The sequence below is a fragment of the Pan paniscus genome, chromosome 7 (assembly GCF_029289425.2).
Source record: "Pan paniscus chromosome 7, NHGRI_mPanPan1-v2.0_pri, whole genome shotgun sequence".
In the NCBI taxonomy this organism is placed as follows: Eukaryota; Metazoa; Chordata; class Mammalia; order Primates; family Hominidae; genus Pan; species Pan paniscus.
The window spans coordinates 71,551,853-71,565,366 of NC_073256.2; the positions used below are offsets into that span (position 1 = coordinate 71,551,853).

At 45.3% G+C, this 13,514-nt stretch overlaps 1 protein-coding gene and 1 non-coding gene across 4 annotated transcripts in view; one reads left to right on the plus strand and one right to left on the minus strand.

Annotated features, from left to right (window-relative positions):
* LYN (LYN proto-oncogene, Src family tyrosine kinase) overlaps positions 1–13,514 on the plus strand; it is a 137,648-nt gene that overhangs the window by 23,274 nt on the left and 100,860 nt on the right. The window lies entirely within an intron of this gene.
* Positions 2,300–2,432, minus strand: LOC117981595 (small nucleolar RNA SNORA1). The gene has a single exon (XR_004673183.1). It is a non-coding gene; the product is annotated as a small nucleolar RNA SNORA1 (small nucleolar RNA).

The window sequence follows — 13,514 nt, forward strand, 5'->3', positions numbered from 1 at the left end:
AGGCTGAAGTACAGTGATGTAATCATTGCTCACTGCAGCCTTGAACTCCTTGGCTCAAGTGGTCCTCCTGCCTCAGCTTCCCGAGTAGCTGAGACTTCAGAGTCACATCACCATGCCCAGCTAATTTTTTTTTTTTTTTTTGGTGGAGATAGGACCTTACTATGGTGCCCAGGCTAGTCGCAAACTCGTGGTCTCAAATGGTACTCCAGTCTTGGCCTCCCAAAGTATTGGGATTATAAGTGTGAGCCATTGTGCCCAGTTTAATTTTTTTCTTTTGCCAAAGCAAAGCTAATAATTTTTTTATAGCTAAGATTTAATTATGTTTGGATTAAACCTTCTCTTCAGTATGTATCTCATACTTTTCTTTTGCTAAATACTTATCTAGCTTGCATTTTTTTCCACGTTAAGGAGAATAGCTTTTGGAAATCTTATATTCTCCTAACTCTTTATCTTAAAATGCTGCCACAAAATCTTAGACATTGAAAAGTTATTAAGGTTCTAGTTGAGAGTTTACTAACAACAAAAAGAAGGATAATTGGCAAAGAAGATGTGGATTGAGTGAGCCACATAGCCCCTTTCCTGTTCTGGTTTCTTGGTGGCATTTGCAGCAGTGCCTCTATGATGCCTGAGCAAAACTGGTTTATTGGGAAGTGATGTAAACCATACTGCCAGTGCTTTTGCTCAGCACTTGGGCACTTCGTGGCCGTGTGTCTCATATGATGTTCATAATGCTTTTTTTCCCTCTCCTTCACCCCATAATACTTTATGAATAGATGTTTCCACTTCTGAATAGTTCTCCGATTAGAATAGCAGTTACAAAATGGGTAAGACTTCACCTCGTCCTTTAAAACAGGAAAATTGATAGAATTCCTCCACCTCCTTTCATTACTGAGGCTGTCAGATGATTCTTTAAGCAAAACCCCAGTGTTCTCTTGTCTGATGAAGTCAGTGTAAGTGATGGTATTTTTACATTGACTTTAATATGAAAGGAACTGTTTAATTGAACTATTTCATCTCAAGGCCAGGCTTTGGACTCCTTCTTGGGCTCATGCATGGGATCCTTCTTTTGCACACCTGTGGCCTCCCTGGAACTACTTCTGGTGGTTTCCCTGGACTTAGTATCCCCCAAACCTGGCAGCCTAGGGCCTGGTGACAGGCAGAGGAATGTATTGCTCTTGCTCTGTGGGGTCAGGTAGGGCCGGGGGAGGTCCTGCATGAATATTTTCAGTGCTGATTCAGAAAGAGCATTGGGCATACACTTCAGGAAACCCTACCTGGAAGCTACAGCAGCACTGCTCTATCCTAGACTGACCACTTCAGATATTTCCAACGCGGAGCTGGATGTGGCTAGGAACCGGCTCCCAGCTGAATAGCTTGTGCTGAGTCATTATCAAGTTGCATTTCCTGGCTCAACCAAAGATAAATAGGGAAGAACCTAAATCAAAAATGACTTTCAGACTGTGATTTGGGTTAATATACCACCTCAGGGCAGCAATGGAGTCATGACTGCACAGACACGGGAAAGGATCTGGTTGCAGAAACCAAGTGGGTCAGTGATGATGTATCATCATTCTAAAAAACATATCTGTACTTTCTTTTTTTTTTGAGACGAGTTTCACTCTTATTGCCCAGACTGGGCTGCAATGGTGCGATCTTGGCTTACCGCAACCTCCGTCTCCTGGATTCAAGCAATTCTCCCACCTCAGCCTCCCGAGTAGCTGGGATTGCAGGCATGTGCCACCACTGCTCGGCTAATTTTGTATTTTTAGTAGAGACAGGGTTTCTACATGTTGGTCAGGCTGGTCTCGAACTCCCGACCTCAGGTGATCCGCCCATTTTTGCCTCCCAAAGTGCTGGGATGATAGGCGTGAGCCATTGCGCCTGGCCGTAACAGTGTACTTTCTTTCTTTCTTTTTTTTTTTTTTTTGAGACGGAATTTCACTCTGTAGCCCAGGCTGGAGTGCAGTGGCGTGAATTCAGCTCACTGCAACTTCCGCCTCCCAGGTTCAAGCAATTCTCCTGCCTCAGCCTCCTGAGTAGCTGGAATTACAGGTGCGCTCCACAACGCCCAGCTAATTTTTTTTTTCTAGAAGTTGAATTGTACAAAGTACACTTATATTTTGACACCTGATCCAAGACACAGTCATGTACCACATTACAATGTTTCAATCAATATATAGCATACAAAAAAAACAACAACAGTAGTCCTATGAGATAAGAGCTGAAAATTCCTTATTACTTAAATGTTATTTTGAAAGTCAACATTTTTCTCCTACATATTTTACTCATAAGCATGGCAAAATGTTACAGGTCTCATTGTCACCACTGCAATATGCATACTGTGATGGAAGCATAACCTATCTCAATTTAGCCACATTAACTATTTTTGGACACAATGATCAACAGTGCCCATTCTCATCTAGCATGAGGCTTTTTTTTTTTGGAGACAGAGTCTCTCTTTGTTGCCCAGGCTGGAGTGCAGCAGTGCAATCTCCACTCACTGCAACCTCCGCCTCTTGGGTTCCAGTGATTCTCCTGCCTCAGCCTCCTGAGTAGCTGGGACTACAGGTGTGTGCCACCACACCCAGCTAATTTTGTATTTTTTAGTACAGACAGGGTTTCACCATATTGGCCAGGCTGGTCTCGAACTCCTGACTTCGCGATCCGCCCACTTCAGCCTCCCACAGTGCTGGGATTACATGCGTGAGCCACTGCGCCCGGCCTACGCCCAGCTAATTTTTATATATTTGGTAGAGATGGGATTTCACCATGTTGGCCAGGCTGGTCTCGAACTCCTCACCTCAAGTGATTCGCCCACCTCAGCCTCCCAAAGTGCTGGGATTACAGGCGTGAGCCACCGTGCTGGGCCTTGTACTTTCTTGAATGGGAAGTTGTCTTCATGGTGAGCAGCTCTTCTTTGAGGTGTTTATTTTTTTTATTTTTTTATTTTTTTAATTTTTTTTTTATTTTTATTGATAATTCTTGGGTGTTTCTCGCAGAGGGGGATTTGGCAGGGTCATAGGACAATAGTGGAGCGAAGGTCAGCAGATAAACAAGTGAACAAAGGTCTCTGGTTTTCCTAGGCAGAGGACCCTGCGGCCTTCCGCAGTGTTTGTGTCCCTGGGTACTTGAGATTAGGGAGTGGTGATGACTCTTAACGAGCATGCTGCCTTCAAGCATCTGTTTAACAAAGCACATCTTGCACCGCCCTTAATCCATTTAACCCTGAGCGGACACAGCACATGTTTCAGAGAGCACAGGGTTGGGGGTAAGGTCATAGATCAACAGGATAAGAATTTTTCTTAGTACAGAGCAAAATGAAAAGTCTCTCATGTCTACCTCTTTCTACACAGACACGGCAACCATCCGATTTCTCAATCTTTTCCCCACCTTTCCCCCCTTTCTATTCCACAAAACCGCCATTGTCATCATGGCCCGTTCTCAATGAGTTGTTGGGTACACCTCCCAGACGGGGTGGTGGCCGGGCAGAGGGGCTCCTCACTTCCCAGTAGGGGCGGCCGGGCAGAGGCGCCCCTCACCTCCCAGACAGGGCAGCTGGCCGGGCGGGGGGCTGACCCCCCCCCACCTCCCTCCCGGACGGGGCGCCTGGCCGGGCGGGGGGCTGATCCCCCCACCTCCCCCCCGGACGGGGCGGCTGGCCGGGCAGGGGGCTGACCCCCCCACCTCCCTCCCAGACGGGGCGGCTGGCCGGGCAGAGGGGCTCCTCACTTCCCAGTAGGGGCCGCCGGGCAGAGGCGCCCCTCACCTCCCGGACAGGGCGGCTGGCCGGGCGGGGGGCTGACCCCCCCACTTCCCTCCCAGACGGGGCGGCTGGCCGGGCAGGGGGCTGACCCCCCCACCTCCCTCCCGGACGGGGCAGCTGGCCGGGCAGAGGTGCTCCTCACTTTCCAGTAGGGGCGGCTGGGCAGAGGCGCCCCTCACCTCCCGGATGGGGCGGCTGGCCGGGCGGGGGGCTGACCCCCCCACCTCCCTCCCGGACAGGGCGGCTGGCCTGGCGGGGGCTGACCCCCACCTCCCTCCAGGACGGGGTGGCTGCCGGGCGGAGACGCTCCTCACTTCCCAGACGGGGTGGCTGCCGGGCGGAGGGGCTCCTCATTTCTCAGGCGGGTGGTTGCCGGGCGGAGGGTCTCCTCACTTCTCAGACGGGGCGGCCGGGCAGAGACGCTCCTCACCTCCCGGATGGGGTCGTGGCCGGGTAGAGGCGCTCCTCACATCCCAGACAGGGCGGCGGGGCAGAGGCGCTCCCCACATCTCAGACGATGGGCGGCCGGGCAGAGACACTCCTCACTTCCTAGATGGGATGGCGGCCGGGAAGAGGCACTCCTCACTTCCTAGATGGGATGGCGGCCGGGCAGAGACGCTCCTCACTTTCCAGACTGGGCAGCCAGGCAGAGGGGCTCCTCACGTCCCAGACGATGGGCGGCCAGGCAGAGATGCTCCTCACTTCCCAGACGGGGTGGCGGCCATGCAGAGGCTGCAATCTCGGCACTTTGGGAGGCCAAGGCAGGCGGCTGGGAGGTGGAGGTTGTAGCGAGCCGAGATCACGCCACTGCACTCCAGCCTGGGCACCATTGAGCACTGAGTGAACCAGACTCTGTCTGCAATCCCGGCACCTCGGGAGGCTGAGGCTGGCGGATCACTCGCGGTTAGGAGCTGGAGACCAGCCCGGCCAACACAGCAAAACCCTGTCTCCACCAAAAAAATACGAAAACCAGTCAGGCTTGGCAGCGCACGCCTGCAATGGCAGGCACTCGGCAGGCTGAGGCAGGAGAATCAGGCAGGGAGGTTGCAGTGAGCCGAGATGGCAGCAGTACAGTCCAGCTTTGGCTCGGCATCAGAGGGAGACCGTGGAAAGAGAGGGAGAGGGAGACCGTGGGGAGAGGGAGGGGGAGGGGGATGTGGAGGTGTTTATTTAAAGTATTCAAAAGAACAGAGAGATTCCAGTAGGGAACAATGAAAATATTAAGGCTTCTATATCATGCCCTGTGAGGGAAAGTAGACAAAGATGAAATAAACTTCAACAAGAGACTAAAAAACTACTTGAGTGTTTTTGATTACCAACTTTTCATGAGCTGAATAGGTTGAAAATTTGCTACTTTTCTAAGTTTTCCCTTTAAGATCAGGGATAAATCATTTCCTGGAAGGATATTTTTCACTGTAAGCTCTTTCTGTTTCTATGTTGATAATCTAATCTGAATAATTAAGTTTTATTGAGACCTTCCTTTTGAAAGTAACTTGTTACCTATGTATGATTAACCTGGCTATTATTCTAAATGTAGAATTTAAAGTGTTTTATCCAGGCTAGGCATGGTAGCTCACACCTGTAATCCCAGCACTATGGGAGGCCAAGGTAGGAGGATTACTTGAGCCCAGGAGTTTGACACCAGCCTGGGCAACATAGAGAGACCCTATCTTTACAGAAAATAAAAAGAAATTAGTCAGGCATGGTGGCATGGCCCTGTAGTCCCAGCTAGCTACTTGGGAGGCTGAGATGGGAGGATCCGCTTGAGCCTCGGAGGTTGCAGCTGCACTGGGCTGTGATTGTGCCATTACAACAGAGTAAGACAGAGTCTCAAAAAAAAAAGTGTTTTATCATTTATATAGAGCTTGGAGTTTCAAACATAAAGTAGAGTTACTTTATCACTTGTAAAAAATGTGTTCTCTGAAAGTTGATAAACAATGAGGTAGAATGACTCCTGAAATTAAAAAAAAAATAGCAGGACTTTAATAGATAAATCTGAAATAAGTACGATGAACAATTTTTTAAATAAAATATACCCTGAAGCTAATACTTTGTAAATACCAACATTTTCTTTATGGCTATAGTGTAACCAAATTCAGGAGTAAGTAACTCAATTATTTGGCTGTCGGGTTGATGGAATGAAAATAAATTTCTTAGAATATGATATGAAATATGATATGAAATTCAACTTTACTAAACTTTACTGAACACCAGCAAATGTATTTACAATCCTGGGTTCTATTTGTCAATCACAGACCACCCTTTTTTCTGAGCATTTTTTCTGTTCTGAGTTCACATATGGGGTTAGGTTGGAGGTGGATAAATTCCAGTCCCCACTCTTTAATAGGGCATGGAATTATGATGCCACACAAGATAATTTCTGTATGTGTTACCCTGCAGATCATGCACCTATAAAAGATAAAGAAATGGCTAGGTGCGGTGGCTCATGCCTGTAATCCCAGCTACTCGGGAGGCTGAGGCAGGAGAATTGCTTGAGCCCGGGAGGTGGAGTTTGCAGTGAGCCGAGATTGCGCCACTGCTCTCCAGCCTTGTAACAGAGCGAGACTCCATCTCAAAAAAGAAAAAAAAAAAGATAAACATAAATGGTTTCCATTGCTATGATTTCAATTCTAAGGTGGAGCTCAGGGTTTGGCAAGGTTCCCTACATTATTAGACTGCGCATTTTACCCTTTTTCTTTTTATTTATTTATTTATTTATTTATTTATTTATTTTATTATACTTTAAGTTTTAGGGTACATGTGCACATTGTGCAGGTTAGTTACATATGTATACATGTGCCATGCTGGTGCGCTGCACCCACTAACTCGTCATCTAGCATTAGGTATATCTCCCAATGCTATCCCTCCCCCCTCTCCCCTCCCCACCACAGTCCCCAGAGTATGATATTCCCCTTCCTGTGTCCATGTGATCTCATTGTTCAATTCCCACCTATGAGTGAGAATATGCGGTGTTTGGTTTTTTGTTCTTGCGATAGTTTACTGAGAATGATGGTTTCCAATTTCATCCATGTCCCTACAAAGGATATGAACTCATCATTTTTTATGGCTGCATAGTATTCCATGGTGTATATGTGCCACATTTTCTTAATCCAGTCTATCATTGTTGGACATTTGGGTTGGTTCCAAGTCTTTGCTATTGTGAAAGCAGGTAAGGTTGTAGTGTAGAGTGTGGCTAGTGATTCTCAACCCTGGCTGCTCATTAGAATCAATGGGGAGCGTTTAAACCTCCCCATGCCCAAGCTGTTCCCTAACCAATGAAATGGGAATGGTGGGGGCCTAAGCATCAGTATTTTTTAGAGTTCCCCAGGTGATTCTGCTTGTGTACCAAGGATGAGAATCATTTTACTAGATTCAGCTATGTGGGAATCTTTCGGCTATTTTAGAAAACATGGTGACCTGGCTGGGTGTGGTGGCTCGTGCCTGTCATCCCAGCACTTTGGGAGGCTGAGGCAGGCGGATCACCTGAGGTCAGGAGTTCAAGGCCAGCCTGGCCAACATGGTGAAACCACATCTCTACTAAAAATGCAAAAAATTAGCCAGGCGTGGTGGCAGGCACCTGTGATTCCAGCTACTCCGGAGGCTGAGCAGGAGAATTACTTGAACCCGGGAGGTGGAGATTGCAGTGAGCCGATAGTGCCATTGCACTCCAGCCTGGGCAACAAGAGTGAAACTCCGTCTCAAAAAAAAGAAAGAAGGAAAGAAAAAAAGACAAAAGAAAACATGGTGGTCAGTGAATTAAGGTGGCCCAGTTAATATCCAGTCAGTTCCCACCTGAATGTCAGATGTCCTGGAGTGCTGAGATGTGTCCAGAATTGCTAGCTACCCAGCTAGAAAAGCTACCGCAAGGTCATCTGGGGAAAAGGGAACCACAAATGTCCCAGTTAAGAGGATGGATAGTTTCCCAGGGTTGGAGTCCTTTCTTTTCCTAGTCACCCCCAAACACTTAAGAGGCCTATGGGATGGGCAGGGGAGCAGGGAGAGCCTCACTCCTCTCCCATCTGTTGGGAGAGCCTCACTCACCAAAACAGCGTTGCCTTGTCTGTGTCATATGCATCATGTGAGTGCATGAAGTCCCTTGCTCCAGGGACTTCCCATTAGGCCTGGAGTGTCTCCCATGCAAAGAGCCCACTCCTCTGTTCCTGGGACACACCTCTGGCAGTCCCAGAGGTTGCCCATTCATCTTGACTTCTCGAAAGAAGCCCATAGTGAGAAAGGAGCATGTAGTCAGAAACCACCAAGTGCAGCATAGTTCTACATAACTCACAGCATTCAGTAGTTTTGTGTTGTTGCTTTTCTTTTTCCATACAGTAGTTCATCTGATATGTGCAGATATGCAGCACCTGTTAAGTCAGAGGGCTGGGATGGTGAGGTCGCCCTGTAAACTCTGGGCAAATTACTCCATTTCTGAGCCATCTTTTGCCATCTGTTAGAATTTCTGATCAGGATTTAATCGGGGTTGGTTGTGAAAGAGTATATGAACATGCTTTGATAAAAAAGAAAATAAGTGGGCCAGGCACAGTGGCTCATGCCTGTAATACCAGTACTTTGGGAGGCTGAGGTGGGAGGATTGCTTGAGGCCAAGAATTTGTTTTTTTTGTTTTGTTTTGTTTTGTTTTTGACAGAGTTTCAATCTGTTGCCCAGACTGGAGTGAAATCACACCCAGCAATGGCGTGATTTCGGTTCACTGCAACTTCCACCTCCTGGCTTCAAGTGATTCACCTTCAGCCTCCCAAGTAGCTGGGATTACATGTGCCCACCACCACGCCCAGCTAATTTTTGTATTTTTAGTAGAGACAGAGTTTCACCATGTTGCCCAGGCTAGTCTTGAACTCCTCACCTCAGGTAATCCACCTGTCTCGGCCTCCCAAAGTACTGGGATTACAGGCGTGAGCCATCACGCCTGGCCAAGGTCAAGAATTTGAGATCAGCTTGGGCAACGTAGCAAGACCCAGTCTCTACCAAAAAAAAGAAAAAGAAAAAAAAAAAGAGAGAGAGAGAGAGAAATAAATGAAATGTACCCCAGTTGAACAACAGTTGAGCTGAGGTGTAAGCCTCCAGATGAAGGAAGAAGGAGCAGCCCTCCTGTAAGCTGAGAGCCCTGTCCTTAATAACCCTGTCCTATTGAGAATGATTTTTCCTCTTCCTGGATCATGAATGCTTGCTCAGTGAGCCATTGCCATCCCTTACAAAACAGACTGACCAAATGCTGGCAAGGATCAGGGAGACGAGTATAAACAGGTATAGCCACTTGCAGGAAACCCTTTGGTCATTTCTTAGAAAATCTACATACATCTACCTCATGACCAAGGAATTCCACTTCTAGATATTAATCCAAGAGAAAGAAAAACATAGGTCCACAAAAAGACATGTCCAGTTCTATATGTGGCAGCTTTATTCATAATATTATGCAACCCTGGAAATATCTCAGATGTTCATTATCAGAAGAGTGGTTCAAAACATTTTGATATATTCATAAAATGGGGTACTACTCAACCAAAAAAATGAGACACTGATATATTCAACACTGATTGAATCTCAAAAACTTTTTTTTTCACCTATAACGTATTCTATGATAAACATTATTTTCAATAAAATAAGTCAAACAGATAAGAATATGCACTTCATTTCTGTGAAGTTCAGGAACAGGGTCATGAGAGGGGATGCCTTAGAAAGGAGCACCATGGGCCTGTGAGGTGGCAAGGGAGCTCTGTGTCTGGTTTTGGAAGGTGGTTACGTGGGCACATACATCTACCAGAACTGATGTCAGCACAGTTAGGATCTTTACCTTTCATTGTAGGTGCTTTTTTTTTGGTGGAAAATCAAACTTAGTTGGGCATAGTGGCTCACGCCTGTAATCCCAGGACTTTGGGAGACCCACGTGGAAGGATTGCTTGAGCCCAGGAGTTCAAGACCAGCCTAGGCAACATAGGGAGACCCTGTTTCTACAAAAATAAAAAAATTAACAGGACGTGGTGGTGCACGCCTGTGGTCCCAGCTGCTAGGGAGGCTGAGGTGGGAGGATTGCTTGGGCCTGGGAGGTCGAGGCTGCAGTGAGCTGTAATAGGGCCACTGCACTCCAGCCTGGGTGACAGAGTGAGACCCTGCTTCACATAAATAAGTAAGTAGTTTAAATAAATAAATAAATACAAATTTTTAAAAATGTATATGTAAATAAGAGAAAGGGCTTAATTACTATTGCAAACATTTTATTACCTTAGCAGATTGTAAGGGTTGAAACCAAAACTTCAAGTTTTACTTGCTTAGAAACTCCAACAGTTCTAATGAATAAAGAGGATTATAAAATCCTGGGAAGGATTAGCATATGCTGCTTGAGGTCACACTGCTCATTAGCCATACCATGGATGATTTGCAGGCAACCCGTTTTTTCCTCCTAAGCTTGAAAGCTAAAAATAGAATTAAAGGTGATAAGGGCATCAATTCCCAGACAGCTAAGCTGTTTAAACCATTTATTTATTTATTTATTTATTTATTTATTTATTTATTTGAGACAGAGTCTCACTGTGTCACCCAGGCTGGAGTGCAGTGGTGCAATCTCGACTCACTGCAACCTCCACCTCCCAGGTTCGAGTGATTCTCCTGCTGTGGCCTCCCAAGTAGCTGGGATTACAGGCACCCCCCACCGCGACCTGCTAATTTTTGTATTTTTAGTAGAGACAGGGTTTCACCATGTTGACCAGGCTGGTCTCGAACTCCTAATCTCAGGTGATCCGCCCACCTCAGCCTCCCAAAGTGTTGGGATTCCAGGCCTGAGCCACCGTGCCAAGGCTGTTTAAACCTTTTATAATTGCACATTCCTTTTTAGATATAATTTTCTTTCTTTTTTACTTATACAATATTAAGAGGTGCAAGTGCAGTTTTGTTACATGGATATATTGCAGAGTGGTGAAGTCTGGGCTTTTCGTGTAACCATCATCTGAGTAGCACACATTGTACCCACTAAGTAATTTCTCTCTCACCCCTTTCCCATCCTCTTACCCTCCAAAGTCTCCATTGCCTGTCATTCCACATTCTGTGTCCATGTGTGCAGATTATTTAGCTCCCACTTATAAGTGAGAACATGCAGTATTTGACTTTATAAATTGTTTTACTTAAGATAATGGCCTCCTCTTCCATCTATGTTGCTGCAAAATACATAATTTTATTCTTTTTTATGGCTGCAAAATACATAATTTTATTCTTTTTTGTGGCTGAATGGTATTCCATTGTGTATGTATATATATATATATATATATACACACACACACCCCACATTTTCTTTACTTTTATTTCTTCATTTATTTTTATTTCAAACACTAGTGTCAAGGGCTTTCAGTAGATCATGGCGAATTTGCTGCTCTGCTAAGTAGGAAACCCTGACCCAGAAGCAGGTGGGTCTAGGACCCAGAATCCAGGTTCCCCATGAATGTGTGCCACGTGATGGGCCAGGGGGCGACTGCATTTCCAGCTGCACCCTGTTTCCCAGGAGGAGGGCCCCTCTGCACTGGACCCCAGTCCTGGCATTGGGGAGAGTAGTCCTCTAGTGGGGACAGTGGGGACCAGCCATCCAGGGCCAACAAGGCCCATGGAGGCTCTGTGGCGCTGCCATAGGTTCCGCCTGAGTGGGATTCTGACTTGGACATGTTCAGTCATAATCCCACAGATGGCAGATTCGCCCCATTGGCTCCTCAGCACATTTTCTTTATCTAGTCATCCGCTGATGGACATTTAGGTTGATTGCATATCTTTGCTATTCTGAATAGTGCTCCAATAAACATACAAGCACTTGTTCTTTTTAATGTAATGATTTCTTTTCTTTTGAGTGGATACCCAGCAGTGAGATTGCTGCATCAATGGTAGTTCCAGTTTTCATTATTTGGGAAATCTCCATACTGTTTTCCACAGTAGTTGTACTAATTTGTATTCCCACCAATAGTGTATAAGCATTGCCTTTTGTCTGCAACCTCACCAATATCTATTGACTTCTTGTTTTTCCACTTTTGAATAATAGCCATTCTGAGTGGTGTAAGATGAAGTCTCATTGTGGTTTTAATTTGCATTTTTCTGATGATTGGTGTTAATGATTAGTGATGTTGAGGATTTTTTTCATATGCTTGCTGGCTATTTGTATGTATTTTTTTTGAAAAATATGTATTCATGTTCTTTGCCCACTTTTTAATGGGGTTGTTTGTGTGTGTGTGTGTGTCTTTTTTTTTTTTTTTTGAGTTGTTTGAGTTTCTTGTAAATTCTGCATATTAGTCCTCTGTCAAAGGCATAGTTTGCATATACTTTCTCCCATTCTGCAGGTTGTCGGTTCATTCCTGTTGAGTATTTCTTTTGCTGTGCAAAGCTTTTTAGTTTAAGTAAGTCTCATTTGTCTACTTTTGTTTTTGTTGCCTGTGCTTTTGAGGTCTTAGTCATGAATTCTTTGCCTAGACCAATGTCCAGAAGTGTTTTCCCTAGATTTTCTTCTAGTATTTTTATGCTTTCATGTCATACATTTAAGTCTTTAATTCATCTTGAGTTGATTTTTGTATATGGTAAGAGATATGGAGTCCAGTTTCATTCTTCCGCATATGGCAACCAGTTTTTGTAGCACCATTTATTGAAAAGGGTATCCTTTTCCCAGTGTATGTTTTTGTTGACTTTGTCAAAGATCAGTTGGCCGTAGATTTATAGCTTTATTTCTGGGTTCTCTATTCTGTCCCATTGATCTGTGTATCTATTTTTATGCCAGTACCATGCTGTTTTGGTGACTATATCCTTGCAGAATAATTTGAAGTCAAGTAATGCCTCTAGCTTTGCTCCTTCTGGACAGGATTGCTTTGGTATTTGTGCTCTCTTTTGGTTCCATATGAATTTTGGGGTTGTTAGACATAATTTCTAAGATATATTCAGGTTTCACTTTTGTTCTTTAATTTTATGTATTTTCTTCCCAGTAAGGCTATAAGCTTAAGTCAAAAATTGTTTTGCTTATAGCTGAAGAGTCCCTGCTTTCAGCCTGCCTTGTGATTTTCATCTTGTTGCAGTTTAATTAGGTTTGTGGCACCTCTGCTTTTTGTAGTTTTTGTATCAACACCTTGGTTTTTGGCTTTTTACTAATTTTGTTTGTTTTTTTTTTTTGAGACAGAGTCTCGCTCTGACGCCCAGGCTGGAGTGCAGTGGCGCAGTCTTGGCTCACTGCAACCTCCGCTTCCCGGGTTCAAGCGATTCTCCTGCCTCAGCCTACTAGGTAGCTGGGCCTACAGGCGCCCACCTCCATGCCCGGCTAATTTATATATATATACGTATATATATATATACATACACACACATATACATATATATATTTTTTTTTTAGTAGAGACAGGGTTTCACCATGCTGGTCAGGCTGCTCTTGAATTCCTGGCCTCAAGTGATCTGCCCACCTTGACCTCCCAAAGTGTTGAGATTACGGGCGTGAGCCACCGCACCCAACCGGTTTTTTACTAAATTTAAAAAATTACAGGGTTAAAATACAATGAAATACTCAAGGAATTGCGTCAACCATCTCTTTTGTACAGACTGAGATGACTCTCCTGGTGACCCTGAACTCGTAGGGGCAGCAGGTGGAAATGTACATTCACTGCTTGGTGGAAAGAAGTCTGAATTGGGGAAGTATTTATACATATGTGAAATTCCATTGTACTAGGGTGTCCTGTATTTTATCTGGTAACCCTGGGGGCAGTCCTATGAGCTGCGGGACACCTGCCC